Genomic DNA, 19,083 nt, shown 5'->3' with positions numbered 1-19,083 from the left:
CTCAGAATGATAGTTTCTATCTCCATCCATTTGCCTAAGAAGTTCATGAATACATTGTTTTTAATAGCTGAGTCGTACTCCATTGTGTTAATTTTTTCCACATTTTCTATATCCATTCCTCTTTTGAGAGACATCTGGACTCTTTCCAGCTTGTGGCAATTATAAATAAGGTTGCTATAAATATGGTGGTGCATGTGCCCTTATTATATGTTGGAGCATCTTCTGGGTATAATATGCCCAGAAGTGGTATAGCTGGGTCCTCAGGTAGTGCTATTTTCAGTTTTCTGAGGAACTGCCAACCTGATACCCAGAGAGATTTTACCAGTTTCCAATCCCACCAGCATTGGAGAAGTGTTCATCTTTCTCCACATCCTCTTCAACATTTGCTGCCCCTGAGTTTTTGATTGTGGCCATTCTGACTGGTGTGAGGTGGAATCTCGGGGTTGTTTCAATTTGCATTTCCCTGATGATTAAGGATGTATAACACTCAGCACTGCTTTCATTGTTTCCCATAAATTCTGGTGTGATGTGTCTTCATTTTCATTAAACTCTACAAAGTTTTTAATTTCTTTCTTTTTTTCTTCCTTGACCAAGCTATCGTTGAGGAAAGCATTGTTCAAGGTCCATGTGTATATGTGTTTTCCATTGCTTTTGTTTGACCTTAAGACCAGCCATCGGCGGCAGTGAACTGATAAAATACATGGAACAATTTCAATATTTCTGTATCTGTTGAGGCCCATTTTGTGAGCAATTATATGGTCATTTTTTGAGAAGGTTCCATGAGGTGCTGAGAAGAAAGTATATTCCATTGCTTTAGGGTGGAATGTTCTATAAATATCTGTTAGATATATTTGGTCCATAACTTCAGTTAGTTTCTTTGTATCTCTGTTTAGCTTCTTTTTTTTTAATCTCCGTAGATTTTATTCGATATATTTTTTATTTACATTTCAAATGATTTCCCCTTTTCTAGCCCCCCACTCCCCGAAAGTCCCATAAGCCCCCTTCTCTCCCCCTGTCCTCCCACCCACCTCTTCCCACTTCCCCGTTCTGGTTTTGCCAAATACTGCTTCATTGAGTCTTTCCAGAACAAGTGGCCACTCCTCCTTTCTTCTTGTACCTCATTTGATGTGTGGATTATGTTTTGGATATTCCAATTTTCTAGGTTAATATCCACTTATTAGTGAGTGCATACCATGATTCACCTTTTGAGTCTGGGTTACCTCACTTAGTATGATGTTCTCTAGCTCCATCCATTTGCCTAAGAATTTCATGAATTCATTGTTTCTAATGACTGAATAGTACTCCATTGTGTAGATATACCACATTTTTTGCATCCACTCTTCTGTTGAGGGATACCTGAGTTCTTTCCAGCATCTGGCAATTATAAATAGGGCTGCTATGAACATAGTAGAGCATGTATCCTTATTACATGGTGGGCAATACTCTGGGTAAATGCCCAGGAGTGGTATAGCAGGATCTTCTGAAAGTGAGGTGCGCAGTTTTTGGAGGAACTGCCAGACTGATTTCCAGAGTGGTTGTACCAATTTGCAACCCCACCAGCAGTGGAGGAGTGTTCCTCTTTCTCCACATCCTCGCCAACACCTGCTGTCTCATGAATTTTTAATCTTAGCCATTCTGACTGGTCTAAGGTGAAATCTCAGGGTTGTTTTGATTTGCATTTCCCTAATGACTAATGAAGTTGAGCTTTTTTTTTTTAATTTTATACTTGTGTGGTTATCTTCTTTGGGTTTGATGAAAGAAGCTTAATATTCTGCTTTTTCCAGGGTATAGTTTCCCTCATTGTAATGGTGTTTTCCCCCTATTATCCTTTGTAGGGCTGCATTTGTAGAAAGATATTGTGTAAATTTGGTTTTGTCATGGAGTATCTTGGTTTCTCCATCTATAGTAATTGATAATTTCGCTGGGTATAGTAGTCTCGGCTGGCATTTGTGTTCTCCTAGAGTCTGCATGAGCTCCGCCCAGGATCTTCTAGCTTTCATGGTCTCTGGTGAGAAATCTGCTGTAATTCTGATAGGTCTTCCTTTATATGTTACTTGCCCTTTTTCTCTTACTGCCCTATGTATTCTTTCTTTGTTTAGTACATTTGGGATTTTGATTATTATGTGACTGGAGGTATTTCTGTTCTGGTTCCGTCTGTTTGCAATTCTGTAGACTTCTTGTATATTCATGGGCATCTCTCTAGGTTAGGGAAGTTTTCTTCCATAATTTTGTTGAAGATATTTGCTGGCCCTTTAAGTTGTAAATCTTCACTCTCATCAATGCCTATAATCCTTTGACTTGGCTTTCTCATTGTGTCCTGGATTTCCTGGATGTTTTGGCTTACAAGCTTTTTGCATTTTGCATTTTCTTTAACTGTTCAGTCTATAGTTTCTATGGTATCTTCTGCATCTGAGATTCTTTCTTCTATCTCTTGTATTCTGTTGTTGATATTTGCGTCTATGGCCCCTGATTTCTTCCCAAGGTTTTCTATCTCCAAAGTTGTCTCCCTTTGTGCTTTCTTAGTTGTTTCTACTTCTGTTTTTAGATCCCGGAAGTTTTTGCTCTGTTCCATCATTTGGATGTTTGTGTTTTCCTCTAATTCTTTAAGGGATTTTTGTGTTTCCTCTTTCATGACTTCTGCCTGTTGATCAAAGTTCTCCTGTATATCTTTAAGTGATTTTTGCATTTCCTCCTTATTGGCTTTTGTATTCTCCTGAATTTCTTTCAATGATTTTTGTGTTTCCCTTGTAAGGGCTTCTAATTTTTGATCCATTTTCTCCTGAATCTTTAAGTATGTCCTTCATGTGTTCCTGTACCAGCATCATGACCAGTGATTTTAAATCCAAATCTTGTTTTTCTGGTGTGTTGGGGTATCCAGGATGTGCTATTGTTGGAGAATTGGGTTCAGATGCTGCCATAATGCCTTGGTTTCTGTTAGTAACGTTCCTACGTTTGCCTTTAGCCATTTAGTTCTCCCAGGAGTTAGATTGTCTTATTGTCACTGGCTGGTGCTTCAACCTACTGTGGATCTTTAAGGTTATCTCTGCAACACTGGATGACTGGGTTTCCTCTGGCACGGATTACTGATATGCTGCCTCCCTCTTTTGTGCCTTTGGAGCAGGTGTTCTCTGTCTGCTCTATTATGGAGCAAAGATGTTGTGGTGGGGGTCACTCCCTCTGTTGATTCTCACATAGGACACAGGTCCTGTGATGGACTGGCTTGCAGATTTACCGCCTGTGCTCAGTTCCTGAGTGCAGGCAGACACCTGGTGGTTTGCACCACAAGAAATCTAAAGCTCAGGGTGATACAGTACTTCGTGACCCTTTTCTGTCGTGGCAGGCAGCGAGTATGGCCTTGGGGCTTCTCTCCTTCTGCAGCTCTCAGGGCAGGACACAGGCCCTGTGCCCAGTGGACTGACAGAAAAACCGCTTTTGTGCTCAGTTCCTGAGTGCAGGCAGACCCCTGGTGGTTTGCACCACCAGAGATCTAAAGCTCAGGATGAAACAGTACCTAGTGACCCTTTTCTGTCCTGGCAGGCGGCAGGGCTTCTCTCCTTCCTCAGCTCTCTGGGCAGGACACAGGCCCTGTGCCCAGTGGGCTGGCAACAAACCTGCCTATGTGCTCAGTTCCCAAGTGCAGGCAGACCTCTGGTGGTTTGCACCACCAGAGATCTAAAGCTCAGGGTGATACAGTACCTAGTGATCCTTTTCTAAAAGACAGCATTTTTAACAAGTGGTGCTGGATCAACTGGAGATCTGCCTGCAGAAAAATGCAAATTGACACATTCTTATCTCCTTGTAGAAAGCTCAAGTCCAAGTGGATCAAGAATTTACACACAAAACCAGACACAGTGTAGCTTATAGAGAAGAAAGTGGGGACGAATCTTGAACACATGGGCACAGAAGAAAGCATCAATAGCTTATGCTCTAAGACCAAGAATCGATAAATGGTACCTCATAAAACTGCAAAGCTTCTGTAAAGCAAAGGACACAGTCAATAGGACAAAATGGCAACCAACAAATAGGGAAAAGATCTTTACCAACCCTAAATCCGATAGAGGGGATAATATTCAATGTATACAAAGAATTCAAGAAGTTAGTCTCCAGAGACAAATAAACCTATTAAAAATGGGGTACAGAGCTAAACAGGGAATTTTCAACTGAGGAAACTCAAATGGCTCTAAAGTACTTAAATATTTAACATCCTTATTTATCAGGGAAATGAAAATCAAAACAACACTGAGATTCCACCTTATACCAGTCAGAATGGCTAAGATGAAAAACTGAGGGGATAGCAGTTGTTGGGGAGGATGTGGGAAAAGGCAGCATTTCTCCATTTTTGGTGTGATTGCAAGCTGGTAAAATTTACTCTGGAAATCAGTTTGGTGATTCCTCAGAAAATTAGACATACTACTACCAGTGGACACAGCTATACCACACCTGGGCATATACCCAGAAGATGCTTCTACATGTAATAAGGACACATACTCCACTATGTTCGTATCTGCATTATTAAAAATAGCCAGAAGCTGGAAAGAACCCAGATGTCCCTCAACAGAAGAATGGATACAGAAACTATGGTATATATACACAATGGAATACTATTCAGCTATTAAAAACAATGAATTCATGACATTCTTAGGCAAATGGATTACTAGAAAGTGTCATCCTGAGTAAGGCATCCCAATCACAAAAGAACAAACATGTTATTCACTCACTAATAAGCAGATGTTAGCCCAAAAGCTCAAAATAAACAAGTTACAATTCATCAAGCTCAAGAAGGAGGACTTAGGTGAGAGTGCTTTGGTTCCTCTAAGAAAGGGAACAAAATAGTCACAGGAGCAATAAGGGAGACAATGTGTGTAGCAGAGACTGAAGTAAAGGCCACCCAGAAACTGCCCTACCTGGGGGTTCATCCTATAACAGTCAACAAACCCTGACACTGCTATGGATGACCAGAAGTATATACCAAGAGGAGCATGCCATGGTTGTCTCAAGAGGGACCCTGCCAGATCCTGAAAAATACACAGGCAGATGCTAACAACCAACTATTGGACTGGGCATGGGGTCCCTAATGGAGGAGCTGGAGAATGTTCCAGAGGGGCTGAATGGGTTTACAGCCCCATGGGAAGAACAAAGATGTTGGCCACCCAGACACCCCAAGACTCCCAGGGACTGAACCATCAACCAAGGGACACACATGGTTCCAGCCAAAAATGTGGCAGAGGAAGGCCTTGTTGGGCATCAGTAGGACGAATGGTTCTTGGTCAGGTAAAGGCTCAACAGAGGCCTGAACAAAGGGAAATGGGGGGGGGGTGTTGATGTGTTGTGTGGAAAGGCATATATGTGGAGGCAGGGGAAAGAAGGAAGGGGAGGGATTGGGTATGTTAGAGGAGGGGGAACATGGGGAAAGGTTTTACCATTGGCAATATATATGAAGAGGATATTCAATTTAAATAAGGGCAATAGACAAGATAACAACAAAAGAGGATGTTTAACACTTCTTTAGGTGTTTCTCAGCCATCCAGTATTCCTCACTTGAGAATTCTTTGTTTAGCTCTGTACCCCATTTTTAATAGTGTTATTTGGTTGTCTGGAGTGTAACTTCTTGAGTTGTTTGTATGTATCGGATATTAGCCCTCTATGTATTGGATGTAGGATTGGTAAAGATCTTTTCCCAATCTGTTGGTTGCTGTTTTGTCCTATCGACAATGTCCTTTGCTTTACAGAAGATTTGCAATTTAATGAGGTCCCATTTGTCATTTCTTGACCTTAGAACTAATCTCAACAATAAAAGAACTTCTGGCAGAATCACCATCCCTGACCTCAAGCAGTACTACAGAGTAATAGTGATAAAAACTGCATGGTATTGGTACAGGGACAGGCAGGCAGATCATTAGAATAAAATCGAAGACCCAGAAATGAACCCTCACAGCTATGGTCACTTGATCTTTGACAAAGGAGCTAAAAACCATCCAGTGGAAAGAAGACAGCATTTTCAACAAATGGTGCTGGGTCTACTGGCAGTCAATATGTAGAAGGATGCAAATTGATCCATTCTTATCCCCCTGTACAAAGCTCAAGTCCAAGTGGATCAAGGACTTCCACTTAAAACCAGATATACTGACTCTAATAGAAGAGAAATTGTGGAAGAACCTGGAGCATATGGGCACGGGGGGGGGGGGGGGCTGGGGGGAATTTCCTGAGTGGAATAAGTGTCTGCCTTTCATTCAGGAATCTAAACCATAGAGGAGGGTAGCAAACCTGGCACCAGATTTAATAAACCATGTTACCGATTGTGCCCACCATAAGGAATGAACCCATGACACTGAGGTTAAGAGTCCCATGCTCTACTAACTGAAGTATGAGCAGCCAATTTGGAACATAGAATTAGTAAGTAATAACTTGGAATTACCAACATGGAGGTTAGACAGTGGCTCAGCTCTTGAAATGCTTAAGGCTTATTAAATATGTCCTCAGGTCTATAGAGTGACTTAGTTTTTAATAATGAATTGCCTTCCTGGAATCTAAATTCATGACAAGAAAGGACTGTAACAACTTAATTTTTGGTTTTGTTTGTTTGTTTTTGGATTTGCTTTTTTCGAGACAAAGTTTCTCTGTATAGCCCTGGCTGTCCTGGAACTCACTCTGTAGACCAGGCTGGCCTCGAACTCAGAAATCCACCTGCATCTGCCTCCCAGAGTGCTGGGATTATAGGTGTGCGCCACTGCCTGCCTTTTTTTTTTAAACTTAATTTTTTCCTTTGGGAATTCCCCCTGCCTCCCTAAGAATTGAACCCAGGGCTTTGTGAGTGCTAGAGAAGCACTCTCATGAAGCTGTATCTTTAGTCTCCATGTTTTGGGGGTTTTAATGTTTTTTTAAGTTCTAGTTACTGAATGGCACCTGAAACATAATAGCCCTATGAGTTATATTTAAAAACTGTGTGTTGCCATTTCCTTGGCTGAGATACAGTTACTTAATCTCTTATCTAGAACATATAAAGGATGTTAGAATCCATGTTGTCAGGACACTGTAAGGGTTTTTTAATAAGTAAAAGCCTAGAAATATATATGCTGTGTGTGTGTGTCTTTCATTTTGGAACAACATAAACTACTGAGACAGGTAGCAAGCCCATAACAGGTGTAATTAATAATTAATGTTACATAGGTAAATAAACAATGTTGAGAAAAGACTCACTTATTTTATCCACATTATCTTTAATATTATCTCCAGTTATGTATGTAAAACTGAAATAATTTGGATATTATGAATCTTTATACACACACATATATATATACAATAAAACACGAAAATTATTATATATATATATGTACCCTAAAACATGAAATATAAGATGATCTATGTTGAGATACTAATAAGGCAATCAGCTATTTCCTAAAAGAAACCAAAGTTCAAGTTTAGTCATACAATAAACATCAGCAATAATTAGAACAATTATTAGCAACGATGAGAACATGGGCTTGCTTGCCAGTCCTGAGAGTGTACTTGTTATAGCTTAGATTTCTGAATCTTATTGTCATAAACACTTTTGTAACTTAAAACATACTTTTCCAAGTAATTTTTTCTTTGTTTTTACTTTTTTCCAAGTAAAAACAAAATAACTATAGAAGTGTTTTTACCTGGAAGTTTCTTAACAGGCTATTTTGTTCCCAAATAACTGCAGTAGGTATCTACATGTGCTTTCCTCATGTAGCTGCTAAATAAAAGACATTGGGTATTTTTATTGACAACCTGTTGTCACTATCATGAGCAGAATCTCTGCTAATCATCTAAGGTTATTAATACCCAGAAAATTGCCCTGTTACTTGCCATAGCAGTCTTGCTGTAGCTTTCTCTGCTCCACCTATGCACTCATGATTGCTTTTTTATTATGTCCTTTTGGTGAATATTGCTCTGGTTTCCATACAGTCTCTGCACACCTTTCTTCTTTTTCTACCGCTCTCTCTGCTAGGACCCTCTTACTGGGATTCCCAGGATGCAATGGTCTGCCTCTACTTTCCATGCCTACCCAGTCAAAGGCCAATCAGCGGTGATGGAGAACAATTTTCAAATAACATTGAGAGAGATGTTTGACCATGCCATCTTCCTTACTGTAAACATATGTCTGGGAACAAAAAAAAAAAAAAAAAAAAAAAAAAAAAAAAAAAAAAAACCAAAAACCCAGCAAATAAATATAGAATATATAAAATAAATCCCCAACAAATAACCAGTAAATCTAATAGCAGCTTATAAATTTTATACAGAATTCTGTGTAAACATTTTATATTTCAAATGTGAGCAACACAATGTGCAGTATTCTCCTTTGATGGCACTCACAAGATCTAAATCCTCTAGAGTGTGGAGATAACAAGTGCTCTTTACTTAATACTGATACAAGTGGCTTAGCAAACATTTCTGTAGCTTTCTCTTATCTACTCTAAAGTCTATTATCCCTTTGAAATTATATAAAATCCCCATTTGATAATGTGAGGGAAGAAATTTAAGATAAATTATAGGCAAAGAAAAATTACTAATATAACAATCATTTTAACCATGATCTAATGGAAAAGCAACAACTAATTGAAAAATGAAAGCACTCAAAAATGCAGATTCTTGATAGTTGTGAAAAATATATTACATTTCTGATCAAAATTTCCATATGTTCAAACATTACCAACATTCCCAAATGCATACAAATTTTAAGTCTTGTGTTCTTTTGCAGGAAAAGTATGTAGCAACATTAAAACTGGTTTAATTTATATACACGACCAAGATATTTCATGGTTAAGCTGTGACATATTTTTATTCTATATTAGTTATTATGAAGGGATTTATTTTTAGGACTTGTTTTATGTTGCACTAATGTTAAGACATTCAGGGTATTACTTTTTATATATTAGAATTTGTTTTAAAACAAATTGAACATTTTTTCAAATAATATTAGCTACTAATTTTTCTTATTGTTTGAGTGTGTGTGTGTTTGTGTGTGTGTGTGTGTGTGTGTGTGCGCACGTGTATTCATGTGTGTGAGTGTAAGTGTGCCGTCATGCACCTATGCATATATGTGGAGGTCAGAAAGCAATGTTGTGTATTTTCTTCAATCATTTTTCTAAATTTTTTCTTTATACTTGCTAATATGGTCCTTTTAATCACTGCATATTTACACATTGACACGATGTTAGGTTTTTTTTTTAAATATTTTTATTTTCTATATTCTATGTTTACATTCCAAATGATTTTCCCTTTCCAGGATCCCCCCTCCCCATATGTCCCATAAACCTTCTTCTTTCCGTCCCTTCTCCAATCAACTCCCTCCTTTTTCTCTGTCCTTATATTCCCTTCCCTTGCTAGATCAATCCTTTCCAGGATCAGGACCCTCTCCATACTTCTTCATGGGAGTCATTTGTTATACAATTTGTGCCTTGGGTATTCAGAGCTTCTGGGCTAATTAATATCCACTTATCAGAGATTGCATTCCATGTGTATTCTTTTGTGATTGGGTTACCTCACTTAGGATGATATTTTCCAGATCAAACCATTTGCCTAAAAATTTTGTGAATTCATTGTTTCTAATTGCTGAGTAGTATTCCATTGTGTAAATATACCACATTTTGTGTATCCATTCCTCCTTTGAGGGGCATCTTGGTTCTTTCCAGTTTCTGGCTATTATAAATAAGGGTGCTATGAACATAATGGAGCATGTATCTTTATTGCATGCTGGGGAATCCTTTGGGTATATGCCCAGGAGAGGTATAGCAGGGTCCTCTGGTAGTCTCATATCCAGTTTTCTGAGGAACCTCCAGACTGATTTCCACAGTGTTTGTACCATCTTACAGCCCCACCAGCAGTGGAGGAGTGTTCCTCTTTCTCCACATCCTAGCCAACACCTGCTGTCTCCTGAGTTTTTGACCTTAGCCATTCTGACTGGTGTAAGGTGAAATCTCAGGGTTGTTTTGATCTGCATTTCCCTAACGACCAATGATGTTGAGCACTTCTTAAGGTGACTCTCGGCCATCCGAATTTCTTCAGGTGAAAATTCTTTGTTAAGATCTGTACCCCATTTTCTAATAGGGTTATTTGGTTCCCTGGGGTCTAACTTCTTGAGTTCTTTGTATATATTGGATATTAGCCCTGTATCAGATGTAGGGTTGGTGAATATCCTTTCCCAATTTGATGGTGGCCATTTTATCCTTTGAACAGTGTCCTTTGCCTTATAGAAACTTTGTAATTTTATGAGGTCCCATTTGTCAATTCTTGATCTTAATGCATAAACGATTGGTGATCTGTTCAGGAACTTTTCCCCTGTTCCCATGTCCTCAAGGGTCTTCCACAGTTTCTTTTCTATTAGTTTCAGTGTGTCTGGTTTTACATGGAGGTCCTTGATCCACTTGGAGTGAAGTTTAGTACACGGAGATAAGAATGGATCAATGCACATTCTTCTGCATACTGACCTCCAATTGATCCAGCACCATTTGTTGAAAAGGCTATCTTTTTTCCACTGGATGTTTTCAGCTCCTTTGTCGAAGATCAAGTGAACATAGGTGTGTGGATTCATTTCTAGATCTTCAATTCTATTCCATTGGTCCACTTGTCTGTCACTGTGCCAATACCATGCAGTTTTTAACACTATTGCTCTGTAGTATTGCTTGAAGTCAGGGATACTGATTCCCCCAGAATTTCTTTTGTTGTTGAGAATAGTTTTAACTATCCTGGGTTTCTTGTTATTCCAGATGAATTTGAGAATTGCTTTTTCTAACTCTTTGAAGAACTGAGTTGGTATTTTGATGGGGATTGCATTGAATCTGTAGATCGCTTTTGGCAAGATGGCCATTTTAACTATATTAATCCTGCCAATCCACGAGCATGGCAGATTTTTCCATTTTCTGAGGTCTTCTTCGATTTCCTTCTTCAGAGACCTGAAGTTCTTGTCATATAGATCTTTCAATTGTTTGGTTAGAGTCACACCAAGATACTGTATATTGTTTGTGGCTATTTTGAAGGGTGTCATTTCCCTAACTTCTTTCTCAGCCTGCTTATCCTTTGAGTATAGGAAGGCAACTGATTTGCTTGAGTTGATTTTATAATCAGCCACTTTGCTGAAGTTGTTTATCAGCTGTAGGAGATCTCTGGTGGAGGTTTTCGGGTCACTTAAGTAGACTATCATGTCATTTGCAAATAGAGATAATTTGACTTCTTTCTTTCCAATTTTTATCCCCTTGACATCCTTCTGTTGTCTAATTGCTCCAGCTAGAACTTCAAGTACTATATTGAGAGAGAGGACAGCCTTGTCTAGTCCCTGATTTTAGTGGGATTGCTTCAAGTTTCTCTCTGTTTAGTATGATGCTGGCTACCGGTTTGCAGTATATTGCTTTAACGATGTATAGGTATGGGCCTACCTTCTCCAAAATAGATCATATAATTGGTCACAAGACATACTTCAACAAATATAAGAAGATCAAACTAATCCCATGCTTCCTATCAGATCACTATGGAGTAAAAGTGGTCTTCAATAGCAACAAAAACAACAGAAAACCCACATACACATGGAAACTGAACAATATTCTACTCAATGATACCTTGGTCAAGGAAGAAATAAAGAAAGAAATTAAAGACTTTTTAGAACACAATGAAAATGAAGACACAACATACCCAAATCTATGGGACACAATGAAAGCAGTGCTAAGAGGAAAACTCATAGCCCTTAGTGCCTCCAAAAAGAAAATGGAGAGAGCATACACTAACAGCTTAAAGACACCCCTGAAAGCCCTGGAACAAAAAGAAGCTATTTCACCCAGGAGGAGTAGAAGGCAGGAAATCATCAAACTCAGGGGTGAAATCAAGTAGAAACAAAGAGAACCATACAAAGAATCAACAAAACCAGGAGCTGGTTCTTTGAGAAAATCAACAAGATAGATAAACCCTTAGCCAGACTAGCCAAAGGGCACAGAGACAGTATCCAGATTAACAAACTTAGAAATGAAAAGGGAGATATAACAACAGAAACTGGGGAAATTCAAAAAATCATTAGATCCTACTACAAAAGCCTATACTCAACACAACTGGAGAATCTGGAGGAAATGGACAGTTTCCTAGACAGATATCAGACACCAAAACTAAACAGTCCCATAACACCTTAAGAAATAAAAAGGGTCATAGAAAGTCTCCCAACCAAAAAAAGCATGGGACCAGATGGCTTCAGTGCAGAGTTCTATCAGACCTTCATAGAAGATCTAACACCAATACTCTTCAAACTATTCCACAAAATAGAAACAGAAGGAAATCTACCCAACTCGTTCTATGAAGCCACAATTACACTGATACCAAAACCACACAAACATCCAACAAAGAAAGAGAACTTCAGGCCAATTTCTCTTATGAATATTGATGCAAAAATACTTAATAAAATTCTTGACAACTGAATCCAAGAACACATCAAAACGATCATCCACCATGATCAAGTAGGCTTCATCCCAGGGATGCAGGGATGGTTCAATATAAGGAAATCCATCAATGCTATCCACTACATAAACAAAATCAAAGAAAAAAACCATAGGATCATCTCATTAGATGCAGAAAAAGCATTTGACAAAATCCAGCATCCTTTCATGCTAAAAGTATTGGAAAGAACAGGAATTCAAGGCCCATACCTAAACATTGTTAAAGCAAAATACAGCAAACCGGTAGCCAACATCAAACTAAATGGAGAGAAACTTGAAGCAATCCCACTAATATCAGGGACTAGACAAGGCTGTCCTCTCTCTCCATATCTTTTCAATATAGTACTTGAAGTTCTAGCTAGAGCAATTAAACAACATAAGGAGGTCAAGGGGATACAAATTGGAAAGGTAGAAGTCAAACTATCACGATGTTAGTTTTAAACTTTACTTAAAGCAATTATAGAAATGGCTTATTTATTATGCTGTACTTTTATGCTCTCATTGAATATTAAGATTTTTAAAATTAAGGGTTGTGGTAGCTTGAATTCATCATATCCTATGACTTCTACTTACCTCAATCGTGTGTGACTGCTTCATATCTGTGGTATATTTTTAAATAAAATTTTAATATCTTAATATTAATATATTTAATAAAAATAAAATATTTAATAAAAACAAGTTATCTAGAATAAAAACACAAAGAATGAATTTGCATGTGTGTGTATTAATGTAGGTGCACATCTGTGTGGAGGCAGAAGTCAACATTAGATATCTTTTTTGATCACTGCACCTTGTATTTTGAGAAAGTCTTTCTTGGAACATGTAACCTACTGATTTAGCTACACTGGATGACCAGAAAGCTCCAGGGCTCCCCCTATTTCTTTTTCCCATGTATTATAATTACAGTTGCATGGTACCATGCCATGCAGAAGATACTAAATACTTGAGTTATAGAACATGGCGATATCAAGATGAAACTTCTTAGAAATGTATTGTCTGTTGACTAGTTTTCATGGAAAAAAAATAATCATTGGTCTTTCCAAGCTGTGAACTCCAACAAATACTGCATTCACTGCCATAGCAAGGCAAGGCTTTTGGTGCAGTATCAGTATAAATGTCAAAACCATAAATAGCCGTACCCTTCTTGGATTTAGGACAAGTTCCAGAGGATAAAGCCATACCTGGAACCATTACTAGGTACCTGGAACCATTATCGTACTATGGGTCCTAGGGGAGAACTACACTTAGGATGCTAAATGAACAACTTTAAACTGATTCCTAAAACTTCTCCTTATAACCATATATCATTGTGTCTCTCATACCTCATCCAAGAAACTACTGCTTTCAGGGCATGCTGTTTATTACAGTGATCCACACATTGTCAGTGACTCAGAGAATATGACACATACATATATACATGTATGTATACATATAAAACAACTCTCACTCCCAAGGTCCAGGGATCATGGCATTGCAAAAGTCTGGTAGAGTATAACAACATGAAGCAGTTTATTCTAGACACAGCATGGCAAGTGAACATATACACTCATAGTGATTGGGACAACATGCATTGACCTCTGCAAATTCAACCCATGGAGGTAAGTCAGTCCATATGTTGCATCCCAAGAAATAGAGCTATTGGAAACTGTTTAGCTACAGGGAGATGGGAAGATTTCTTTAAGCATATATATGTTGATCACACTTTTCTAGGTGACCACACATTTAATAACATTCAGATACAGCAAATTGGTATTGAAGTATTTTGAAAAAGGGTACAATAATTGTTGACAGAAAAAGGTGGATGCATTGGGAAATAGTACTTTTTTAAAAGATGGGAATGAAAGGATGCTGAATCTTGTCAAATGCTTTTTCTGCATCCAACAAGATGATCATATGTTTTTTTTTTTTCTTTGAGTTGTTTATGTAGTGGATTGCATTGATGAATTTCCTTATATTGAACCATCCCTGCATCCCTGGGATGAAGCCTACTTGATCATGGTGGATGATCGTTTTGATGTATTCTTGGATTCGGTTGGCAAGAATTTTATTAAATATTTTTGCATCAATATTCATATGGGAAATTGGCCTGAAGTTCTCTTTCTTTGTTGGATCTTTGTGTGGTTTTGGTATCAGCATAATTGTGGCTTCATAGAATAACTTGGGTAGAGTTCCTTCTGTTTCTGTTTTGTGGAATAGTTTGAAGAGTATTGGTGTTACATCTTCTATGAAGGTCTGATAGAATTCTGCACTGAAGCCATCTGTTCCCATGCTTTTTTTGGTTGGGAGACTTTCTATGACCCTTTTTATTTCTTCAGGTGTTATGGGACTGTTTAGTTGATTATTTGATCCTGATTTAGTTTTGATGTCTGATATCTGTCTAGGAAACTGTCCATTTCCTCCAGATTCTCCAGTTGTGTTGAGTATAGGCTTTTGTAGTAGGATCTAATGATTTTTTGAATTTCCTCAGTTTCTGTTGTTATATCTCCCTTTTCATTTCTAAGTTTGTTAATCTGTATACTGTGTCTCTGCCCTTTGGTTAGTCTGGTTAAGAGTTTATCTATCCTGTTGATTTTCTCAAAGAACTAGCTCCTGGTTTTGTTGATTCTTCGTATGGTTCTCTTTGTTTCTACTTGATTGATTTCATCCCTGAGTTTGATGATTTCTTGCCTTCTACTCCTCCTGGGTGAAATAGCTTCTTTTTGTTCCAGGGCTTTCAGGTGTGTCTTTAAGCTGTTAGTGTATGCTCTCTCCATTTTCTTTTTGGAGGCACTCAGGGCTATGAGTTTTCCTCTTAGCACTGCTTTCATTGTCTCCCATAGATTTGGGTATGTTGTGTCTTCATTTTTATTAAATTCTAAAAAAGTCTTTAATTTCTTTCTTTATTTCTTCCTTGATCAAGGTATCATTGAGTAGAATATTGTTCAGTTTCCATGTGTATGTGGGTTTTCTATTGTTTTTGTTGCTATTGAAGATGGAAGCATGGGATTAGTTCGATCTTCTTATATTTGTTGAAGTCTGTCCTGTGACCAATTATATGATCTATTTTGGAGAAGATAGGTCCATACCTATACATCGTTAAAGCAATATACTGCAAACCAGTAGCCAACATCATACTAAACAGAGAGAAACTTGAAGCAATCCCACTAAAATCAGGGACTAGACAAGGCTGTCCTCTCTCTCCATGTCTTTTCAATATAGTACTTGAAGTTTTAGCTGGAGCAATTAGACAACATAAGGAGGTCAAGGGGATACAAATTGGAAAGAAAGAAGTCAAATTATCTCTATTTGCAAATGACATGATAGTCTACTTAAGTGACCTGAAAACTTCCACCAGAGATCTCCTACAGCTGATAAACAACTTCAGCAAAGTGGCTGTTTATATATCCAACTCAAGCAAATCAGTTGCTTTCCTATACTCAAAGGATAAGCAGGCTGAGAAAGAAGTTAGGGAAATGACACCCTTCATAATAGCCAGAAACAATATACAGTATCTTGGTGTGACTCTAACCAAACAAGTGAAAGATCATATGACAAGAACTTCAGGTCTCTGAAGAAGGAAATCGAAGAAGACCTCAGAAAATTGAAAAATCTGACGTGCTCATGGATTGGGAGGATTAATATAGTTAAAATGGCCATCTTGCCAAAAGCAATCTACAGATTCAATGCAATCCACATCAAAATCCCAACTCAGTTCTTCACAGAGTTAGAAAAAGCAATTCTCAAATTCATCTGGAATAACAAAAAACCCAGGATAGCTAAAACTATTCTAAACAACAAAAGAAATTCTGGGGAATTAGTATCCCTGACTTCAAGCAATACTACAGAGCAATAGTGTTAAACACTGCATGGTATTGGCACAGTGACAGACAAGTGGACCAATGGAATAGAATTGAAGATCCAGAAATGAACCCACACACCTATGTTTGTCTTCAACAAAGGAGCTGAAAACATTCAGTGGAAAAAAGATAGCCTTTTCAACAAATGGTACTGTTTCAATGGGAGGTCAGCATGCAGAAGAATGCATATTGATCCATTCTTATCTCCATGTACTAAACTCCACTCCAAGTGGGATAATACAGTACCTAGTGATGCTTTTCTGTCCTGGCAGGCAGCGAAGTTGGCTGCCGGGAGTCACTCCCTCTGCTGCTTTCCAGGTAGGACACAGGCCCCCTGACCCATTTTTGTTTCTTATACCATTTGTATAAGAGAAACTATAATAACTACAGTATTCCTTCAATCACAGAACTGAGCTCAAAATCAAGACTTAGAAAATTTTGGCTCATTAGTCTTTTTCTTTCTTTTTTTTCTTCTTTCTTTTCTTCTTTCTATTTTCTTTCTTTCTTTCTTTTTCTTTCTTTTTTCTTTTTGCTCCTTTCTTTTTCTTCCTTTCTTTTTTCTTATCTACTAAATATTATTGCAGATGTTCAAGGTCCTGCTTATAGTTTAATAATAAAGTCATGAACAGATCTCTGTTGTTTAAGACTGTTGGCCTTTTTGCTGGAGTCTCAGCTAGGTTCTAAGTTTTGTCCTGGAACTCACTCTGTAGACCAGACTGGCCTTGAACTCAGAAATCCACTTGCCCCCTGCCTCCCAAGTGCAAGGAATAAAGACATGTGCCACCCCTGCTCAGCTTAGCTAGGTTCTAACTTAACACAACTTATCTGCCATTGTACATGGCTCTCATTGTTCTATGTCCCTGTTGCACTCTCTATGCATCTGTTTCTCTCCTCTCTCTCTCTGCAGGGTTATTCTGTCCCAACCTCAGGGGCTCTTTATTTTACAAAAAGCCACATTATTTTCAATCACAGCAAAGCTATTGGCATAGTAGGAGAGATTCTTCCTCTTATTCTGAGCTGATCTGCAGCTGAACTACAGCTGAACTACCATCTGAAGTCCTAGTTCTTACTGTTATCTTTCAGCTAGATTGAGGACAATCTGATCTTCTGTGACCACATTGTGGCAATCTGCTTTTAAATACGATAATCTCCGAAACTCTTTTTTTTGTGCAAATGAGAAAGTGTCATGGTGAGCAATTAACAATTGAAAATTCAAGGGCACATCTACACAGCTGTTCTGTTCTTAAGCTGCTCTTAATATCAGTAAGATTTTATAATTTTAATCAGTGTAATATTTTCAGCTTTCATCATTATTTTAACCACTTATACAAAATATTTTTCAATAATATCTGTAATAATTCTATCATTTCTTTGCATAACATTGGGGAGAATCTCTTACCTGTCTTTATATAGAGATCACAGAGAAAATTTTATAAGAAATAATCATAAAAATAACACAAGGGATCTAAGAAACCATAGTGTTATATTTGATATTATTATTTGCTGTCTGTAGGAGATCTTTACAAATGAATCCCACCTTATCAGACACTTTTGCCTTTAATATTATTCTGGGCCTGTGGGAACATAGATTACAAAGTCCCACAAGTAAATCCAAGAGACTGTTGTCCATAGTAACCCATCTGCAACTTTAAGACAACCACCTTATACCACTGCCAGCACAGAAAGTTAACATTGCCTAAGGTTGTAGATAGGTCAGGAAATACAGAATGGATAAACTTAGCAGTAGTATGTGAATTAACCTGTCACATCCTTCCTCTATCAGTGCAAGAATCCCGGACCTCGTGTGAATTAACACTTTCTTATGGGTTATTGTTTAGTCCATTTTCTTAACTTATGCTAGATATAAAATAAATTATTGTATATTCTAAATGGAAATGAATAATAATGAATAAATTTTAAATATTAATTTATGAGATTATGCAATAGGTGTGACCATGTTTGAGGAAGTATGACACTGAAAGCTTGAGAAAGTGTACCACTGGAGGCTTTTGGGTTTCAAATGCCTACAACAAGCCCAGTACCACCCTTCGCTGTTTCTTTCAATATCAATTTCTCTATTTCTCCCTCTTCCTCTCTTTATCTCTTTCTCTCTCTTCCTCTTGAAAGGGTTAAGTCAGAAATTTTGAAAAGATCATATAACACTGGCCCCCTCCCAGATGGGAGAGGCTAAATTACAGTCCTCAGACCACAGAGTGGTCCCAGCAGCTAGGAAAGTCCCAGAGTCCATTGGCCACTTAGGTCACACCCCTATCAACCAATTAGTTTAAAGGTAACACTGTTCTGCCAGTCACATTGTGCCTAATGGTGACTTCCATGAGAACTGTATAAAAGGCCTGCATAACGCAGAGTGTACATCATTCTGTCTCCATGTGCCGGGCAACCCCAGGATGCTGGATAATAAATAAAAATCCTCTTGCGCTTTGCATCACTTCCTGTCTCTGCGTGGTCCACTTAGGGGGTCTCTCTGGTAAGTTAAGACTCCCTCAAGTCTTACATTTGGTGCATTGTCTGGGAAACTGACCTCCTGTGAGGACATACTGGGGTAGTGAATTGGAGGTCTCGAGCACGGTGACACCACAGTTTGTTTTCTGTCTGTCTATGACAGCTTTTTGTCATACTGATTTTCATAGTCTGAGTCTGTAAGCTTGTCTGAACTTTTCATTTTCTTGCAAGTGTCTGATAGAGTAAAAGGAATAACAAATGACAGATAAGGAAGCTACAGAGAGTCCTGGCTACAGTAATTAGAAAAAGCAGAGAAGAGTGACAGAAAAGGACCAGTGAGCATACTA

Source organism: Apodemus sylvaticus, chromosome 16 (genome assembly GCF_947179515.1).
Source record: "Apodemus sylvaticus chromosome 16, mApoSyl1.1, whole genome shotgun sequence".
Lineage (NCBI taxonomy): Eukaryota > Metazoa > Chordata > Mammalia > Rodentia > Muridae > Apodemus > Apodemus sylvaticus.
The sequence above is the reverse complement of the archived record's forward strand: the minus strand, read 5'-3'. Positions refer to the sequence as shown.